Source organism: Diorhabda carinulata, chromosome X, assembly GCF_026250575.1.
Source record: "Diorhabda carinulata isolate Delta chromosome X, icDioCari1.1, whole genome shotgun sequence".
In the NCBI taxonomy this organism is placed as follows: Eukaryota; Metazoa; Arthropoda; class Insecta; order Coleoptera; family Chrysomelidae; genus Diorhabda; species Diorhabda carinulata.
In genome coordinates, this window is record NC_079472.1 from 48,149,983 (window position 1) to 48,170,098 (window position 20,116).

Genomic DNA, 20,116 nt, shown 5'->3' on the forward strand with positions numbered 1-20,116 from the left:
GATATAAATACAAAAAAAAAAACAATGCAATGTGTTTCTCCACTTCAATAACCACTATATTCAGGTGAATGAATTATATTTTTACGAATAAATGAAATTATATTTAAAACTAGAAGTTTGACATTCGTTAAAGACACTTTTTTTACTAAATTCAGATTGGAATCGTTTATCTAAACGATACAAATAATTTTTACAGTTGCTGAAGGACACTTGACAAGACAGCATAACAGCCTTATCAATTTTTAAACAAAAAGGTTAGATTTGTTACAGAGTTCGTGAAGAACTACAATTAACTATCTAATCTTTTTTATTTTTCGGCTCAAAAGCAACTAGATTTTTTTCTAAATTTACAACTTGCAGGGAATAGATATTACACCAATTTGCAAATGAACATTATAATTAATAAATCTGTACCACACTAACTGTGGAAAGTTAAGTATTAGAATCTTCACCAAAACAGCGAACTGTACTTAGTAAAGACGTACCTAGCCAAAGTTAGCATCCAGACTAATCGCCTTTGTCATCGAGTCTTGCACTGTCTGTATGTTTAACAGATTAAATCTGTACTTTAAAGCTGTTTGAAACAGTGGAAGGCTCGCATGGAACGTTGTATGGATAAAGTATAGGCCTTAGAATTCAAAATAATAAATTTTATGTGGTGGTATTCATTAATTACACTTCGTATTTTATCAAAAATTGAAATTGCTTTGCTAGAAATTAACTTGTGTGGTTATACATATGAATATCGTGAAATGGTTACCTTGAATAATCATTGAAAATGTGTTAAATATTCACTTTTTTACCTCGAAGCAATTAAGATGGCCAGTTATCCACTCAAATATGATATTATGTGTGGGAAATGAATAATTTCCTTTGATATGATATAAAATGGGCTATTTATATTGATTTATATATTTATGACAGGGGACTGTAGGTAACAACAAAAGATGATCTAACCCTAAAGGTGGAAGTTATAAAAAGAAAGATATTTCCTGAAATTATTTAAAAGTCGCTATTATTTCTATTTTCAGAGATACGGAAGCCGTTTCGCTATTGTTTAATAGCCAAGTCAATATTCCTTGTTAAAAAATATACTATGGAATCTTGCCAATTATTCAGGCGCGGAATTGGATAGTATTCAAAATATATATCACAAACTTGAAAGTGGGATTAATTCATTTGAAAAACTTAATATTAATGAGGTCAAGCGATTTTTTCATGTCAGAATTTCAAATTAAAAATAAAAATGTTCCAGAACCGCAGTTACTTTTCGAATTAAGTCACTATATTTTATTATTTAAAAAATGAGTGAAGAAATTCCAAGACAATTGAGAAACTAACGTAATTGTAACAACTGTTAGTTATCTTTACGTCTGTTGTAGCCTAATTCTTATAGAAATGGAGAAAAGATACATAGGCGACGCGACGTTTCTAATTTTGGATTTGGAGAAAAATAATTTTATTTGGTTTCAAAGTAATCACTACACTTTTCTAATCGAAGTTTCCACAATTTCAAATCTTTAATCGACTCATCTCTTGGAATGATCTGGAGAACTAGATAAATTGAATACTCAAACTACGTAAATAATAACTAAAAATCACACATAATCACTTTAGGCGAATGTTCAATGACTGTTACATCATTGTTACGTATAACTTTAACTGTCTGCTGTTTGACGATGTATTATAGTAATGTGGCATTGATCTGCGAATATTGACTGACTAAATTGCTTTAGGTAAACATTTTGTGGTGTACCAGTTCACTGCTACTATACGATGATCTTCAAGCTCAATTGCTTCCATTAATCTTATACTACGAGAGAATCCTGTATATGTAACTTTTTTGTAAGACCTCCGCATTTTGATATTGGTGAATTTTTGTGTACGTACGTTTTGTCGCCTGTTTTTATTTCAGAACGATAACAATGTCCACCATTGACTTAACAATTCTAGCGTTTCCTGTGTAATTCTTACTCGCTCTGCTTTGAGGAAATTGTTAAGCGTATGTCGCACTCCACGAGTAACAATTTTTTGATGATCACGATAATCATGTAAAATTGAATTTACTGTTGTGTACCCATAACTAAAAGCTGCTTCTATCATTTTATAGGTGCATCTTGGATATTATTCGGTCTCTTCCATTGATTCTATCAATAATTGGAGAACAGGGCCTACAAACACGTTCCTTATCACCAATCATTGTCTATCTTCGTGTAAATTCGCTGGACCAGTGAAACACAGATTCCCTAGAAGGACTTTCATCACAAAAAGCGTGCTATAACCAAACAAGACTTTGTTATTCATTATTCATATTTCGTTAGTAAATCACTATTTACTCTATTTGAGGCAATTGCAATCAGAGCTTACTACAGGATTCTGTTAGTTAAAAAAATAGTTTTGCCTCTATTTCCTCAAGTTACGCCGCATACAAAATTTACCATGGGGCCCCCGTATTTCAATTTGATAGATAGATCAAAACAGAATCTGTTCCCCAACAAAGAGACTCTTTAATCAGAGTTTTTATTCCAAAAAATTCAACCTTATACATAAATAAGACTTTCCACTCCGACGAAATATGGTTATAATTCGTCTTCTGACCTAACTTGAAGGTTATCTGTTTATTTGCTCCTATAACAATAGGGTTGACTCTTGTTTTAAATGGGTTTCATGGAATATTGAATGGTATTAAACTGTTTTTAGAGGTACAACTCATTTTTATTCAAAACTGAAGGTTTCAACTTTCAACTCAAAATATTGATTAACAATTAAATTTTTCTGTTAATATTCCATAATTGGTTATGTGTCATATTTGAAAAATTTATTAGCTTCAAACAACATATTTGTCCGAAATAAAGATTAGTATCTTTAAAATTTATATAATTCTACCTATTCTCATACGCAAACAGCACCGTTTCTAGCACAATCCTCGTCTTTTTAGGAATATTTTTTATTTTTATTCACTTTATCAAGTTTAAAAGTTGTCTAATATATTGCAAAGTACCTGTGATAATTAAAAGGGGCGTATGGGGTTCATGGAAACCGTTGCTACGCGATATTTCGAGTGATTATACTGGAACGTGTAAATAGTGTTTTCTTAACCATTGTAAAGAATAAAGATACCTGAATCACAAACACAAGCATTTGGATAATAAAAAAAATTCAGTTTAATCAATGCTTATATAGTTTTTGGATTGAGAAAGATTATTCATATAATTAATTATTCTTATTGTAAATGATATTTCGAAAGTTTATATTTTCTGATATAAGGGTTGCTACTTAAGTTTTGAGATATGGCAAATCATAAATAAAGTCTGGCATTTTCAAAGGTGAACGTATTCAGAATGTGTTATCGTACAAGTGCTATTTGAGTTATTTACAGCTAATTGAAACATGAAACATTCATCTTAGTCAAAAATATCTCGAACATTTTCGTGCGATGTTTTTATATGAGTTTCGACGCGAATTTAACAAACAGCAATAGATTTGGAAAAAATGATATATGTTCTTCTTAATAGATCAAAGCTGTATATCCTTAGTAATACTAATTCAATAACGAAAAGCTCCAGGATATTTATTAGTCTATATAATATTTAGAGTAGGAAGTAACTTCATTCGTTTATCCATTCAAACATTACTTGGGAAAATGAGCAGGAATTGCAACTCAGCCGCATAAAATAATTTAGTATTCATCATGCTTGATTGAACACCAGTGCCTGAATTTGCTTGCTTGATTTTATTCCGAAATCTTCAATACCAAAGTTAAACCTTGCCTTGGTGGCGAACCGTTTAAAACCTTTTGAAAAATAGATATTCCATTTGAAACTAAAAACAATTTTTTAACATTCACGTAAGACTTGATCCTCGGACTCCACATGAATTAACGTCGAAAAATATAATGAACTGTTACCATTCTCAGCTCTTCTCAAAAAAAAAGACGAAAACATTCCACAAAAATGTACTGAAAATATCATGGTAGAAGTTTTACAAACAGTTTCGAAATTCGTATTTACATTTATGAAGGTGATACTTAGTGTTTGGTAGGATTACAAGGTTATAAAAAAGAGCCTTATCCAAAATCAATTAATAGCAAAGGCATTGTCTCCCATGACGACAAAGCTAGACCGCACATGTCTTTAGTGCCTTGTCAAAAATTGAGAGTTTTGGATATCCACAGCCTTGTCCCGTCGGACCATAAATTATTCCAGTCTTTGCAAAATTCTCTTAATAGTTTAAAGCTTATTCGAAATCGGCTGGTGAATATCTTTTGGTTCAGATTTTCTCCCGAAAACTCAAAAGTTCTAAAATGACGAAATTGTGGTTTTACTAGAAAAGTAGCAAAAGGTTATTGGTCAAAACGGACAATATCATTGACTATTTCCTTCGAAAAATTTAAGCCAACCAAAAAGCTGTAATATTTTATGTTTACTTAGCAACGATCAAATTTCAGCGATAATACTGCACTAGTGCAAATTATCGATAATTAGCACTAGTGCCAAATTTTCGTCTAGGATTAATAAACATCATTTGGTTTTAATTTTATATTTTAAGAAAAGGAACAATTATTATTTATTTTAAATTAAATTTTTCTCAGGAAATAGTCTGCCAAAATGCCCTCTCGTGCATGTCAAATTGTCTCATAATTTCCTCTCGTGCGCGTTCGCGCACTCGAGAAAATTAAATTATCCACAATTTTACATGCACTCGGGACATTAATATTGATAATTTTGTATAATTCATAATAGTACATTAACTTATAAAAATATTTATATATGTATTAATCGGGTTAAAACGTTCTTCGCCGTCTTCCGATTCCCAGTTTCCATCTTTCTCGATACCCTTCCTCCAACTTAATCTTGGTCTTCCTCTCTTTCTTAATCCTCATTGTGTCCAATTGAAAATTTGTTTGGGTATGCGGTCTTCAGGCATTCTTTGGACATGTCCGTACCATCTTAACTGATTCACCCTAATTTCTTCTGTAATCGTATGCTGCACTTTCACGATCTCCCTGATTCTCTCGTTTCTTATTTTTTCACGTCTTGAGATTCCTGCAGCGCATCTCCAATCATCCATTTCTGTAGCTTTAAGCATTTTTACTGTTTTTTCTTTTAGAAGCCAGACTTGCTACTTTATGTTGTGATATTTTTTATTATGTTATTGGATATTCGATGTTTGTTTTCCATGGATATTTGATGGTCACACAATACACTATTTAGCTGTCTTATTGCTTGTCTTCCTCGGTTACTTCTTTGTGCGATTGCCTCATCTAATCTTCCATCATTAGTGATGATCATGCCTAGGTATTTGTATTTTGTACAACGACTTATTTTTTGTTGTGTTTTTTCAAGTATTAAATTTTGTTGTTCTCCTCCAATACACACATTGTATAAAAATATTTAAAAATCCAAATTTCTTATTTTTTAGTCAAATATCTAAACAAAGAAAAAGAGAACAAATAGCATTTTAGGTATATTGAACATAAACCAAATCTTTTTGTTCATGAAAAATATTTTACATGACACTTAATTCTCGGCTAAGGTCAATATTGATAAGATCATTAATTTTAAACTCGAAAGTGAAGTAGTATTTAGCAAATATAAATAAAGATTAAATTATAGTCAAGTGTTTACTGTAAATACAGAGTGTAAGAAAAAGTTGTACTAGCAGTACATTTCCGAAGAAATTCTCCATTATTTAATAATCCGTTCATAATGATGGATTAGTTTACACAGTTCACATCGCTTGTATATTTTTGTGTGTTTGCTTTTTTACTAACGTGTTTCCATTCTTTTCTATTATCTATTAGGCAGTTCCAATTTCTTTATTTTCATTTTCTGATGTCACATTTAACTTCTTCTTTCCTCCCCAATTCTAATTGCCCTACAGTGTTTTGTAAGAGTGTTGCCTGAAAATTTTCTGATCAAAGTACCATTTTAAAGATAGTAGATGAACACAATCCCATAACCCGGAGCAGGTTCACGAACTGACTCTTTTTTTCATTTCATGGGTGTAGTAGTGGATTCGGGTTTCATCGAAATTTATGAATTTTACTTAATCCGCTTCAATAAGGTCTTCAATATTCATTCGAATATTCTTTCGGTCCAAAGTGAGCAAACGTGGCACTCAACGCTCGTATAGCTTACGCATGCACAATTCTTCAGTTAGTTGCCTCTTTTATTTCTCTAATCTCAATCATTCTGAGGGTCGTCTAGTACAATTTGATGCACTTTTTCGATGATATCGCTGGTTGTAGCATTTTTTGGCCGTTTCACATTTCACTTCCAAAGGCGTATCACCTTTCAAAAACAAATATTTAATAGGAGCTCGATACTAGTTATTTTCCATATTAGAAAAATCTTCACATTAACTAACTTATATGTTAGTCAAATGGAAACAGAGCATTTCAAAATGGCTGAAATTTTAGTGAGAATTTCTCAACGCATTCGCAAATATATTTCTCAAATTATACTGATTATTGCTAGTTTCTTCAGATTGAGGTCGGAAACATTTCAGGCAACCCTTTTAAATACACTTTTGTAACTACGTATATGATGTAGAACACCTTTCCTGTTGCTAGAATTACTAGGGTGAACCTGTCTTTGTTCGCAGATCGAGAAGGTTTTAACTGCCCAGAACTGATCAGTCGTAGTGACAAACTTTAAGCTTGTTATGGACCTGCATGGACAGTTTCATGAAATAATTTTTTTCAAAAAACAATCTTCAGATTGAGGTCGGGAAATTTTCAGACTCTTGTATTTAGTGATATACAATCAATAAATTTTTGTTGTGTGAACGTGTATGTTCATTTGATTCTCTCAAATCTTACGGTTTCAATTTTCTGATTTATTAGTAGTATTATTTCGTTATTTCGAAGAAGATGTGCTATGCGCTATGTTATATGAAGGTTATTGATTGTGTGTTATTTTGAAATAACTTAATTCAATTTTACAGTAAACGCAGCAAAAATGACTTGGAACTAAATATCTTCAAAATTGAATTCAAATAAAATCGAATACTGTAATTGATAGTTTGCAGTCGACTAAAAATATAATCATGATTTTTTCTTGTACACTCTGTATTACTCTTGTTGTAGCAGATAGATTTTCTCCAATGAATTTTCCATGTTTTTTATCTCTTTATCCATTTTCTCATTACATTTACATTACATTCTTGAAAATACTTTTACTCGGCATAAACACACGTAACCAAACTGCTACAATTACCCTCAACTTGTTTTACATTGGGACTAAATTCTGTTGGCGTCCAAGCATTTTATTTCTCGTTTTCTAATTTCCCGTTTTACTATCGATTTTATGACTTTCCATTGAGATTTACTCACCAGAAAAAAAAAATATTCAATAAATTTTTCATTACATTGATTATTCGCTAACATAATTGTATATATACTCCAAGGTTCATATATGTTATTATTATTATAATTATTCTATTTCCTGGAATTGGAATTGAGTTCTGATTCATCCGAACCTTCACCAATTTAACCATTGTGCTTTCTGGGTAAGAGTACACACTATGGGAATCTACTTCGTGTATTCAGTGAATAAACCTAAGTATATCTTGCACGCTGTTTTCCAATAATTCTTCTTCAACACTCTGAAGAGGAGCTTCTTCCTCACCTCTACATTCTGGTCTTTGAGCTTGATGCCCTATGTCTTGAGATCCTTTGCCGTATTTTAGTGTCCAGTAATACCCCGATGATTAGTGTTAAAAGATTTCTTTAAAGTTGTATGCAGACACCAGTAGGGTACTCATGACAGCACTTTTCATTTATCTATCTGCTCTCTCATTTTCCTGGGCACCAAAATATATCAGTACCTATACAAGCTTGACGTGTTACAGTTTTTCTAGCCTCTTATTACTGTTTCGCACCACATAAGAAGTGATAACCACCGCCTCGAACGTCTAGAGACCTTGATGGCTGTCGCATCAGATATATGTATTCATTGTTGGATTACTTCATGTTTCAAAATACACACTAAATTTTCTTTGCTTCCTCGTTCTAGTTTCGTCGTTCTAGTCAATTGATACCTACTCTCATGACTTTTCCATTTGTTTAGTCTTTTTTATCATTTACCTTATATATATTACATCGATGAATAAGTCTGGTCTAGTAAACAATAAACAAGTCTTGCAAGATACGAGGCCGCCTTATCATGACAGCTGCAGTAATAAGAGATTCTTCTGAGAAATAATGAGCTTTCTTCATACTTTTGTAATCTTATATATTTTTTGAAATTCATTATATATTCAGTCTTGTCTTAGCTTTTATTCAGAATTCGTTAATAATATAGTTAATAAGTTAAGTGGCAAGTTCCTTCTCGCCTTTTCTAATGATTGCCCTTTCGAGATAACTGGAAAGATAGTTGTTAAGACATTGAATATAACAAATTTTCAAAATATTAATTTAATCGATGAATAATCCTAAAAATATGTATACTTTTCAAAAATCTCAATATAAACGAACAAAAACTGAAATTATATGCTTAAGTAGTAATATTGAATTAAATCAAATAATAATGGCCACGTCGCAACAGGAAGAGCGCACAATAAACTGGGAACTATTTAAATAAAAAAGTATGTAAAACCTTACAATGGGGATAGCAACACATTGAATAATTTATTTCCTTATGTAAAAGCTGAAACCAATTGGAATACAATGTTTCTCTGACAAACGAAATTTAGATTGTTTGACTCAGGAATTAACTAGAACTAAGTCAAACTGAAATGAAAGCTTATTAGAGTTCGGAAATAGATTGCAATGGCTAAGAAGTAGTAATGTTCGAAGAATCAGTAATCTAAGTCAGAACGAGAAAATTATGGTATATTGGTACATTGGTACAATGAAAAATAATATGCACCTTAAGCAACCCGCATCCTTAGAGCATGTATAGCATGCATATGTAAATAAATTTGAAAACTCTGTGAGAATATATTCATTTCCCAGATACACAAAAAATAATATAGCTAGAAATAAAAATTATATGCCCCATAATATAACACCATCGATTAATAACTACCAACAACAACCGCAATTTATTCCACAAACCTAAATAGGCAATATTATCAAAATACAAACGGGAACCAAATTCAACAAAATCAACAGAATTTTTAAAATATAGTCCCTGCAACCTGTGAATGTTATGTATATATGTATGAAATATATTTCATATATTTAACATAGTATTTCTAACAATAGTTGACTCCTTTTTCAGATACAATCAGCACTATCCTATACAGACAGTTAGCGGCATATCCCTCGTAGATAAATTGTTAAGTTTCATACCTCATGGTTTACCTCATAAAATTACAGCTGATTGCTGAACGGAATTCAAAAATAAAGATCTCGAAGACTTCTGTAAATTACACAAGACAGAACACCATTTCAACACATCCAAAAACAGTAACTCAAATTCAGCGGTGGAACGATTCCGTTCAGATCTGATAGAACATTTCAGATGTTTAGGAGATCCAGGTAATGAACTAAGGCCTATTGAAATAATACAGCACTCTTTTTGGCCTATGATTAGTCCATACAGTCTGTCATAAAATTCACATCTTTTCAAATAATAAACGGCCTCATCGATAGCATTGATCCGTTTGATCTTTATGATCATCTAATTTTATCATACTATGTTCAAAACCATAATGAAGCTTCCAAAAATATTTATAAAACAGTCAAAGAACGTTACGAAGTTAAAAAAGAAAAGAAAAGTTAATCAGTAAATTTAACGAAAAGCGACAGGAGCCCATTGATTATCCAAATAGCTTATATCGGTATTAATTTCCGCGATAAAACTAATTCGACTATTTTACTGGACCAAAATGATGAGGAGAATTCTGACCATCCTGCTCAAAACCATTGAGATAAAAAGTGAAGAAGAATTTTATACATCTAAGCAAAGCAAAGTTCATATGTAGTAAACATACCTTCATTCATTACTTAGATTTAGGAGAAGTAGTTAGACAAGTAGATACTTTAAAAAGTGATTTTTCTCTAATTAGGCAAAAAAGTTAATAGTTCTAACCTATTTCGTATCATAGTCTTAGTGAACGTATTCTAGACAGAGTTGAATTCGCAATCAATTCATTAACCGTACGCGGTTTAAAAGGGGGCTTATAGATTGTATAGATAAAGTAAATTGCTTTTTACTAATCTCCACTCAGACGATGGTGATCGTTATGGTAACGCTATTAAAGTTTCACAAGAAAAACAAAAACATATGATTTCTGAAGTGAATTTGCAAACTAGTTTGTTCAAACAGTTGTAACGGTTTATAATAATCAAAAGGCACTCCGAAATAATTTAGAGAAATTTCAAGTTAGTGTAGAAACTCATATTGACCCCTTAGAAAGGTACATAACAATAAATAAGATCATCCTTGATTGTCAAGAAAGGCAGCTCATCACTATGAAGAAATATTTGTGAATGGTGCCATAATGACTAATGAGCGAAGTTCAGATAAAAGCGACTAACAGAGGACATACAATCCGTCCGAGCCCCACCGCGACGAAGGAGCCCGCAGTGGAGGTGAAAGTTTCCCAGCAAAACTATTTGCTGTGGAAGTGCGATAAGTCGTTTTATAACAAAAAAAAAATCCTTGATTGTCAAAATTTGTTTCTATGTTTAGATAATATCGAGAGCGCCATAGCATTTTCTAAATTAAATACACTTAATAACTTGATAATTTCAAGGGATGAAATTGAAGAAAAGAATATATAGGTAGAAAAAGATGAATGCTCTAAACTTGAAGATACCTATTACTGTAAACAAGATACTACTGCAAGAGACAACTGTACTAACCAAATCTTGAGCGGATAGCCTCCAGCTAATTGCCACTCCACGGAAATCAATATTCAAGAAACCATAACTGATTAAGTGACCAACAACGAAGTGGTTATAATTTCATTTGAAGTAGAAACTGTTCTATTCCTATGCCGAAATAACATAATAGTTTTTAAAGACTATGCTCCAACACTAATCAGAATACCAAATGGATGCGAAATTTCAATAAAAGATGAAAAGTATTGGATGAAAAGCGACATCAGTGACATTATTGCGTCAACCTAAGCTAGAAATAACAGAAATCGAAATTGTGAAAAACTATCAAGCTCCGAAAATTTCGAAAATGAAATTCAATGCCCTTTATCACATCCACAGAATCAATGAGCAAAAGGATACCAGAAAATTCCAGTGCTAACTTCAATTTCAATACTAATTCTTTTATGTATAGTTATATTAATATCCCTCTCATTAAGAAGAAAATTCTTGAAATCATCCAGAAATGAGAAAATTTTTGATTCTTAAGGACGGCGGAGTTACAAGGCCACATTATCATGACAACTGCAGTAATAAGTGATTCTTCTGAGAAATAAAGTGCTTTCTTCATACTTTTGTAATCTTATATATTCTTCACATTCAGTCTTGACTTAGCTTTTGTTCAGTATTCGTTCTTAATATATTAATTGTACTTTGTATATTTTTTGAAAACCGATCCTTATTTTCATAAGTTATAACTTGTAGCCAAATTTCATTTTATTCATTAATATAGACTCCTTCGAAACTGATCAGTTTACTCTTTGTATGCAATTTCTTAAAACCATTTGTTATCAAAATAGGGTTCTGTTCCAGTCATGACTCTCTCATTTGTCGATATATCTTCTTTTGTCTTTTATTTTAAGAAATGTAAAACCTAGTAGTCGCCAGAGGGCCAGATCTGAAGAATTCGTGGGTGCGGAAGCAATTCACTGTTAATAGCTCTGTCCGTTTTCGAGATGATATATAAACAATAGGTATGCTGTGTGTATCATCCGCTTTCGCTCGATTCGGAGGACTTTTACCTGTCTAGTCCATATGACTTCCGTTTTATTTCATATGTGTGGTGAGAGGAGTAACTTCCTGGTCGTTTATCGAATCAAATAATTATTTTCTTTTTTTCTAAAACCCTAATAGCGCTCCTAATTAGTAATTCGTTATTGTTTGACCTCCATTGTGAAGATATGTTCGATTAATACACGGAGTCCTTATTTTTCTATTTTTTACAAAACTCCGAGATTATCCACATCCACTTCAAATCTAACAAATAACAATTTGGTTTCTGGTGATCTTCATATGTCACACCAGGGACTTATTGATCCATATAGTAGATGTTATTATTATTTCTATAATGTATCGGACCATAATAACCAATATATTTTATAAATTATTTATGCCTGTTTTCACACTCACATCCACAGAACTTGTTTAGTATCTCCACTTTTTCTAGAACTTGGAATCGGCTATGAATTAGAAATAAGAGACAGCAAGAAATATTGAGAAATAGAAGATAGATGTGTAATGAGAAGAAGAAGAAAAGAAAGTTTACAAAAACAGAATCGATAAAATGGATCATATGATAATGACACTGACAAGAAAAGAAAATTGCGGTTTTGGAATAATGTAAATGTGGAGATTAAACAGACGAGTAAAAATAACAAGTGGAAGTTAATATATATTATTCCGTTTCATACCAGTCAAATTGATGAGTAAAACGTAATTCATATTTAATGTATAGATAGTTTATAATTTTTCTCAAAAAGATTATTTGTCATTGATTTTTAATCTCAGTAAATATAACATGAGATATTCAATTTTATGAATTTTATGACTTTTACAACACCACTAAATATAAAATAAATAATCAATTGAAGCGTTACACATTTTGTTTCATTATCAGTTGATAATTTTTAGCCTAAAAATCGTTAAAAGACATGAGATGTAATTGAATAAAGCTGACAAATGTTGAAAAAAAATCTACGTCTATCAAAACTATCCTCAATCTATCGAATGTAATATATGCAACGTTCTGGGAGATATTAAGTACAGACTACTGTGGTATTTGGAGAACAAGAATATCATGATAAGTGACTTACGTAGAGGAAGAAGTACAGCTAAAAATTTAGTAGACATTCCAGCCGAACTGAATAGGGCGTTCTTAATACATCAAAAATGAATTTTCAAACTTGAAGGAGATATCACATTGCTAAGATATTCCAAGAATAAAAAATTTAGTTCCACATATTAGCATTTATGAAAAAAATTACTAATAGGAGTAGTAAATCTGGAAAATAAAATATCCCAAATATCAATTTTGAGTACTACTTTTTTCCTTCTAGTTATAAAGAAATACTCATACCCACAAAAGTCAGTTCATAAGCAGACGACCTAGTAATCAGAAAGCAAAAATACTGCAATAGCAAACCTAATTTTACAAACATGCTTATATAGATATTAAAATCATCATACGACTTTAAAAGCAGTTAAATATATGCGAAAAATGGACTTTAAACAGACGATTGAGTACTAATTGGGAGCTTGGTGAAGACCTGCAAGTGAGTCGAGTGAGCGCTAAATTTATTCGATGACTTTTAACTGATGAATATTGTATTGAACTGAAAGATCAAATAGGACCATAATTCATTGACAAAATCAATACAAAATATAAAAATTGAATTCATCAGAGTTATTCAGGGAAATCAGTGACTTAAAGTGATAAATTGGCGTAGGAATATTCCATTTGCACTGATCCATTTAAAATAACTGAATGATATGCTATAGTGGCTGAGTTTACTCAAAAACTGTACTATATACACTGGACAGAAGTTTGTGATACTTAAAATTATATAACACCTTTGACTGCGTATGGATTGAGGCCTTTATTTACAAATTGATCAATTAAAATATACCGAACTATTTAATAAAAATTTTACATTCCTACTTGATAAAGAATAATTTTACGTTAAGAATAGAGAAAGCATGGCAAGACAATACCACATCAATGCTGGAGTACCACAAGGGTCAGTTTTATAACCTTTGTTGTAATCCCTTTTGACCTATGACCTAGCCACTTCCCAACATATCGTATCCGATCATGCATTGATAAACATCCAAACACACTTAAACGCCAAAATTTTATCATATTTCAAAACAATAAACTAACTTTAAATACTTAAAAAATAGAGTACCTGTTACTCAGGCGTATAGCAGCTCATAGCAAATCGCAGCTTCACATTAATGAATAAACCATCTTTCTAAGCACTACCTTAAAGACCTAGAGTATATTGTGCAAGGAAATACAAATGCAAATGCTCACACCACGAAACAAGTACAAAAAGCTAATATTTCAATGGGCAGACTTTACTTTCTAATTTCCAAACAAAGTAAACTCACAACACAAAACAAACTTCTAATATACAAACAAATCATAAGACCAATTTTAACATTCGTAGCCCCAGCTTATCACACAGGAACCAAACACAATTTTCACTCCCAGTAGGTGGTACAACACAAGTGCCTACGTATGGCAACCATTTATGCTATCCAAAACTTCCAAGAACCTCGTGGATACATGATATAGCTAAAATACCCACAGTCAAAAACTTCATAACAAAAATCTCAACAAACTTCCACAATTATTGTCTACCAAAAGATTTTCGTGGAAAACACAAAGCCGCAAATCTCGTAGGAGATACCCACGATAGTGGGTGTAAACTTTAGCATGGTTCCTTAATCACATAATTTGGTTATAAAATTTCAAATTTTATACCCCAATCATCGTAAATTAAAACTCTGAGAGAATAATACGAATTATAATCAACGCCATCCATGTTGGTTTCTTGAAAACTACAACCCCAAATGATTTCTGAAAACCTGTTTTTCAGGCATAACTCAGCCAAAAGATTCTGAGGATTACAACTATATACCAAGGACAAAGTTATTGTAAACGTAATAAATTTGTCGATAATACCCTGCACGCAAGGAGCCCCAAGTTCATCCACAGATACACGGAAATCATCAAAGGATGATCTGCCTAAAATATTATTATGAATATCTTTTAGATGATTTGTTATTAGGGAATAAAACAGTGAATAAAGACATTTTTAATAAAATGTCGAACTGTTGAATCTTTACTCGTTATTTTGAACTGATTTTCATTAAGACAAAACATCCGGTAAAAGAATTCATAAACTAGAAATGGCTATGTGTCTCGAACGATACTGATACAAATTTTAAGCAAATAATGCTCCAAATTAGGAAGATTCAAACTTGATATGAGCACAGAACAAGTTATTATACACCTAAAAATTGAACATAACAATCAAGATCACTTAACAAAACTTACTTACACGGTTTTTGCACTAAAGTTTAATACCAATTAGCTATTTTTATGTTAATTGGATAATCATATAAGGAAAATTAAGAAATTATATGTCCAAAAAACATAAATAATCGAAACTACCCGGCAATTAATCGTACCGGATTACTTTGATCAGTTTCCGAACAATAGTTATCCGAGCATTCAGATCATAATCAAGTTAATTTAACCATAGTTTCCGAAAAGTCCTGATATCTCCCTTGCTTATAAATCTTATGAATGTTGAAATTAAGACAAATTCTTTCAAATGTATGTCACAATTTTTGTATTTTGTACAGCATTACTAGAATTCACATGTTACAATTTTTTATTAGTTCAAGTGGCTGACACATAAACATTTGAATTGTCCATTACAAATATTTTTATTTTTATTTTCAATACAAATGATTTCAATCATATTTAAGAGAAATTTTAATGCATATTTTCTTATTTCCAAAAATGTGATTTTTGGGATAGTTTTTCACATACCAAAACTTGTTGTAAGGTTACATTGTGAATAAAAAATGTTCATAGAAAATATGAAAAATCATGTAGTTTGATATATATTTTTATTGAGAATATTCCGCGATAGATAGAGAAGCAACAATTTATATAGTATTGATGTACCCATAGTTTTTAATAAGTGCACAGATCTTTTCAAGTTTAAAGAAATCAATAATTTTTTAGTTGGTCAGCTGTTTTGGATACATCGTAAAATATGATTTATAAAACTTGATTTCAAGGTTCGATTTTGAAATAGAGCAAGAGTATCAGAACATAAGTTACGCGTCCATTCTATTATCACCCATATCGTAAAAAAATTAGAAACTCAATTTTAGAAAAAGAAAAAAACGCGAAGATCGAGTATTCACTGTTGATATTAAAATGAATATATTGCGAAATAATCAAGTAAATTCTTATATGTCTACACTAATATTGGAATTAAGTAGTTGGCAGTAGTACGAATATTCAAAGCACATAAATTGCATCCTTCCAAAACTCTAATCCTCCAGGAATTACTGGAAGGTAATCCTGACAGAAGACTACAGTTTTGTGAACAAATTATTGATTAACTAGATTGTAGTAGATATTTAGTTGTTTGATGAACCTACGTAAATAAACAAAATATTGGGTGGATAAGAAGGTCTGAAGAGAAATTTTCAAATCAACATAGAATATTAGAAACAAAAATCGTATGTTAACTAAGTGTTTCCATATTGTGGTGTTCAATTACCTCAATATTAGAATCCAAATTGTGTCAGAAGATTACGGATTCACTCATATACAAATAAAAAGCGAAGCAAAGTGTCGAAAATATTGACATCTAATGTGACCAACTATTGCTTAGATAATGAAGAAAATGAATGATAATTTTATTTCCAAAAGTTACTCCACGTAGCAGTTATCCGTAATACAAAATAGTGAAAACTATTTTTACCGTTATGAAAAACCCCTACATAAAATAAAAAATAAATATTTTTAAATTAATACTGTGTATCAAACCAATAGTTCAAAAAAGTACTCCCCTACTCTTACTACCTCATTGTTTATTATCTTTTGTTGTTTCTATTTTTTCGCCTTCATTGCATCTGGCGATTATTTGTTTGATTCGAAAGAATTCATTTTCTCACTCACCCTGTACGTCTGTGTCTAAACTCGAGTTTATTGACACTTCTGAAAACCGTACAACTATAAAAATAACTCACTAATTATACGTACGACGATACAATTACAGATTTTTCCGCGGAACTAAACACAAACATCTCATCACATATATTGAGTACTCCACTGCAGAGTTACACTCGGGATAGTGCTAAATTAACCAACTTAATATTGTCTAATTCAACGATTCCGGGCGACCTTGAGCTTCTCATTATGTTATACATTATCACTGTAATCTTATCGTCTATTGAAAAATACACAGATACGGTGAACTGTTTATTTATCTTTCCAATTTCATTTGGAAAATAACAGGTAGGAGCCGAAGGTGATTCCTTTTATGCTAGAAATAGGGATTCCTGTTGTTATAAAATCATTCAAACGCTCTTTAACGGCATTGAACGAAAGAAAACACCATTCTTTATGAATTATATGTATCCCACTTGTGAAGTAGAAGTATGTCAATACAAAATCAGTAAAAAGCTGAGAAATTAATTAAACAAGGTACAATATTATACAGGATTGAGCGGACTAACTTATTTGAATTTAGTTAGGGCAGCGACAATTATGTGCAGACAAATTGTGTATAGTCGAAAGAGAAACATTTGATGCCAATATCGTCCAAGTAGTGGACGAATGTACAAAATAAATTTTATTTTTAGGTCACAGTAATCACTAAGCAAATTAGGATTGTTTCAATATTGCATCTTGTGGACCTGGACTAAACTATTTTTTCTGCGAAATAGATCCTCTATTTAGAATTGAAATAATATCTATCCAAATCGACTGTAATACATGACGTGATTCCAAACTTCGAATTCAAACCCCGGAGTACTTCAAAAGCATTTGTTAATATTACTAGATAATAATATTTATTTTACGAGGTACAAGAAAAAAAAAGCCCAGTAGTTTTTTATTGGGAACGTGGCAAGGAAACAGCAAAGTGGACTAACTTCAATATATTTTCCGAGCTTTCGAATACTTATGTATTCATCGTCTGGGAAATAATTAATTAAGATAGCCGGTGATTTTTGATATTATTAAAGCTTGTGAAAATATTTATACTCAAAGAATGCAAAACTCAATATTCAATTTGAATATTGAATTTTCATCACAATATCATCAATCACAATATTTCGATAGACTTAAAGAAAAGTCGAAACGTCAAAATTTATCTTTCATTGAAAAACTATAAAAAAAAAACAGAAGAGACCTAAAATCAAGAACATTTAGATGCTTATACAGCATGTCCCACAACGAGTTTAAACTATCTTTATATGGCAAAATACTTAAAATACTTATTGTAAAATCATGAAAATTTCTACCTTTGGGTTTTCGGATAGGATGTTTTTACGGTTTTACCGGAAGTCGACTGTAAATTTGTTATTTTAAATAGAACATACTGTATATTAATATATTTTTGAAATCTACGTAAAATTTTAGCATACTTTTGTCTAATGCGCGTCCGCTCCGCCCTGCAGCCGCTCGCAAACCGATAGTATAATAAGACTGCAAGAAATCTCCCGCTAGTTTCACAAATAGGTAACGCTGTATGAGGTAGTAAGCCAAATAAGCGGTGATTACTGTGAGTTTCATGACTTTCGACAAGAGTGTATTGTCAATGGTGAATTATTTTTCTAAATATTTAAAAATTTATTATCATAAAATCTGGATGCCAATCACTGAACAGTATGTTGAACCGTTCCATGTAGTGATTGACCGCCAAAAGTCACAATTATGTGAAACCAACTTTTAGCCCTAACCCAATTCTCTCCGATGATGAAGAATCAATTTTGGTCTACTGAATCTTTGAAAATCACAAACGTGGGATTCTCCGCCGTAAAGAAGATGTCCAAGAATCTGTGATGGAATTTCTGGACCAAAGGGCAAGGAATCCAGATGTTACGGAGCGCACATCAGAAGCTGTGACAGCAGCAAGTGTAAACATATCAAAGTCAAATATTAAAAAATTTATTGCGAAAATAGATGATTACATAACATCAAAAAGATTGAGAGAAATTTTGCATGATCCAAGTAGAATAATGAACGTTGATGAAATGTTTTTCAATCTGTACCCTAATATCAATAAAGTACTCGCTCCAAGAGGAGCAGGAAATATTTATAAGGTGAAGCATGTTTCTTCTAAGCTACATTAACAGTAATGTTCACTTTTACGGTTTCCGCTCAGTAACTACTAATTTAAAGAATATTGGTATAATTTTTCCTGTAAATCTCTTCCTAGACTACAGGTATATACATTCTTCATACTAACTTTGTTCTTTATGTGTGAAGCTTCAAATAATTTTAGTAATAACGCAACGAGAATCATGCAACCCGCGGATGTTGCAGCAATCAAGCCCAAAGCGGTAGTTGCGTGGAGAAAAATTCATCCGCTGGTAACTTTGACCAAAGAGCATTTATCTCCTCTTTTCAAAATTGCTGTATAACGGTCTGCTAAAATTGAAACAGTTAAAAACTGATTTCGCGTTTCCGTACATTCTCTTGTGAAGAAATTTACTTTTATTTTCACATACCAAAATTTATTCAACGTGTTACTCTTGCACTAAAAATTGGGATATCAAAATTTTGGAGTTAAATGTAATTTATGAAGAAGGGTTTACCATGACTTAAGCATTGAACGTTAAGTACGCACAAATCGAATTTTACCATATTTACGTGTCCAACTTGTTTGAAGAATCAAAAATATGTAGGTACATACATCATACCTACCAACAAATGAAATAAATAAAAAAAGTTTTGTTTCTAAACTACCAACTTTTGAAAATATATCATACACATACTTATAAGAAACGTAATATACTGTTTACATTATGTCGGTCGGTCGGTGAAATAAAATAAATAATCTACTTATTAGAATGGGATGCAAAACACTGGGTTTTTTACCCTATAATTCGTACTAAATATTTGATGGGATTATTTGTAGTGATGGAATATCATTTTTACGTACTTTCACTTGAAGAAATATTATTTTCATAACAACTGGTACCGAAGGTACCAACAAATTATAGTGTATGTATAAATCTAATTAAGACACTTATTTACTTTGCACTTTATTCAATTAACTATAAAAATTTCATAATATGTTTGGACATACATCTACTAAAAATGAATATGGAAAAAATTCGAATATGTTCAGCATAGTTGTGGAAGAAATTTTGCATTGACGGGGAAAAATAATTATTTGAAAACAAAACCTAGCAGAATTGGGCTTTCTTGACATAAAAAAGTAATAAGAGCTTACATACGCATTT

At 31.4% G+C, this 20,116-nt stretch overlaps 1 protein-coding gene across 1 annotated transcript in view; it reads right to left on the bottom strand.

The window, feature by feature from the left end:
* LOC130900488 (cGMP-dependent protein kinase, isozyme 1-like) overlaps positions 1-17,024 on the bottom strand; it is a 43,404-nt gene extending 26,380 nt beyond the window's left edge. Inside the window, exon 1 of the mRNA XM_057811134.1 lies at positions 16,821-17,024. The gene's annotated coding sequence lies outside the window, so the exon portion shown is untranslated. The remainder of the gene's footprint in view (positions 1-16,820) is intronic.
* Positions 17,025-20,116: the final 3,092 nt, after the last annotated feature.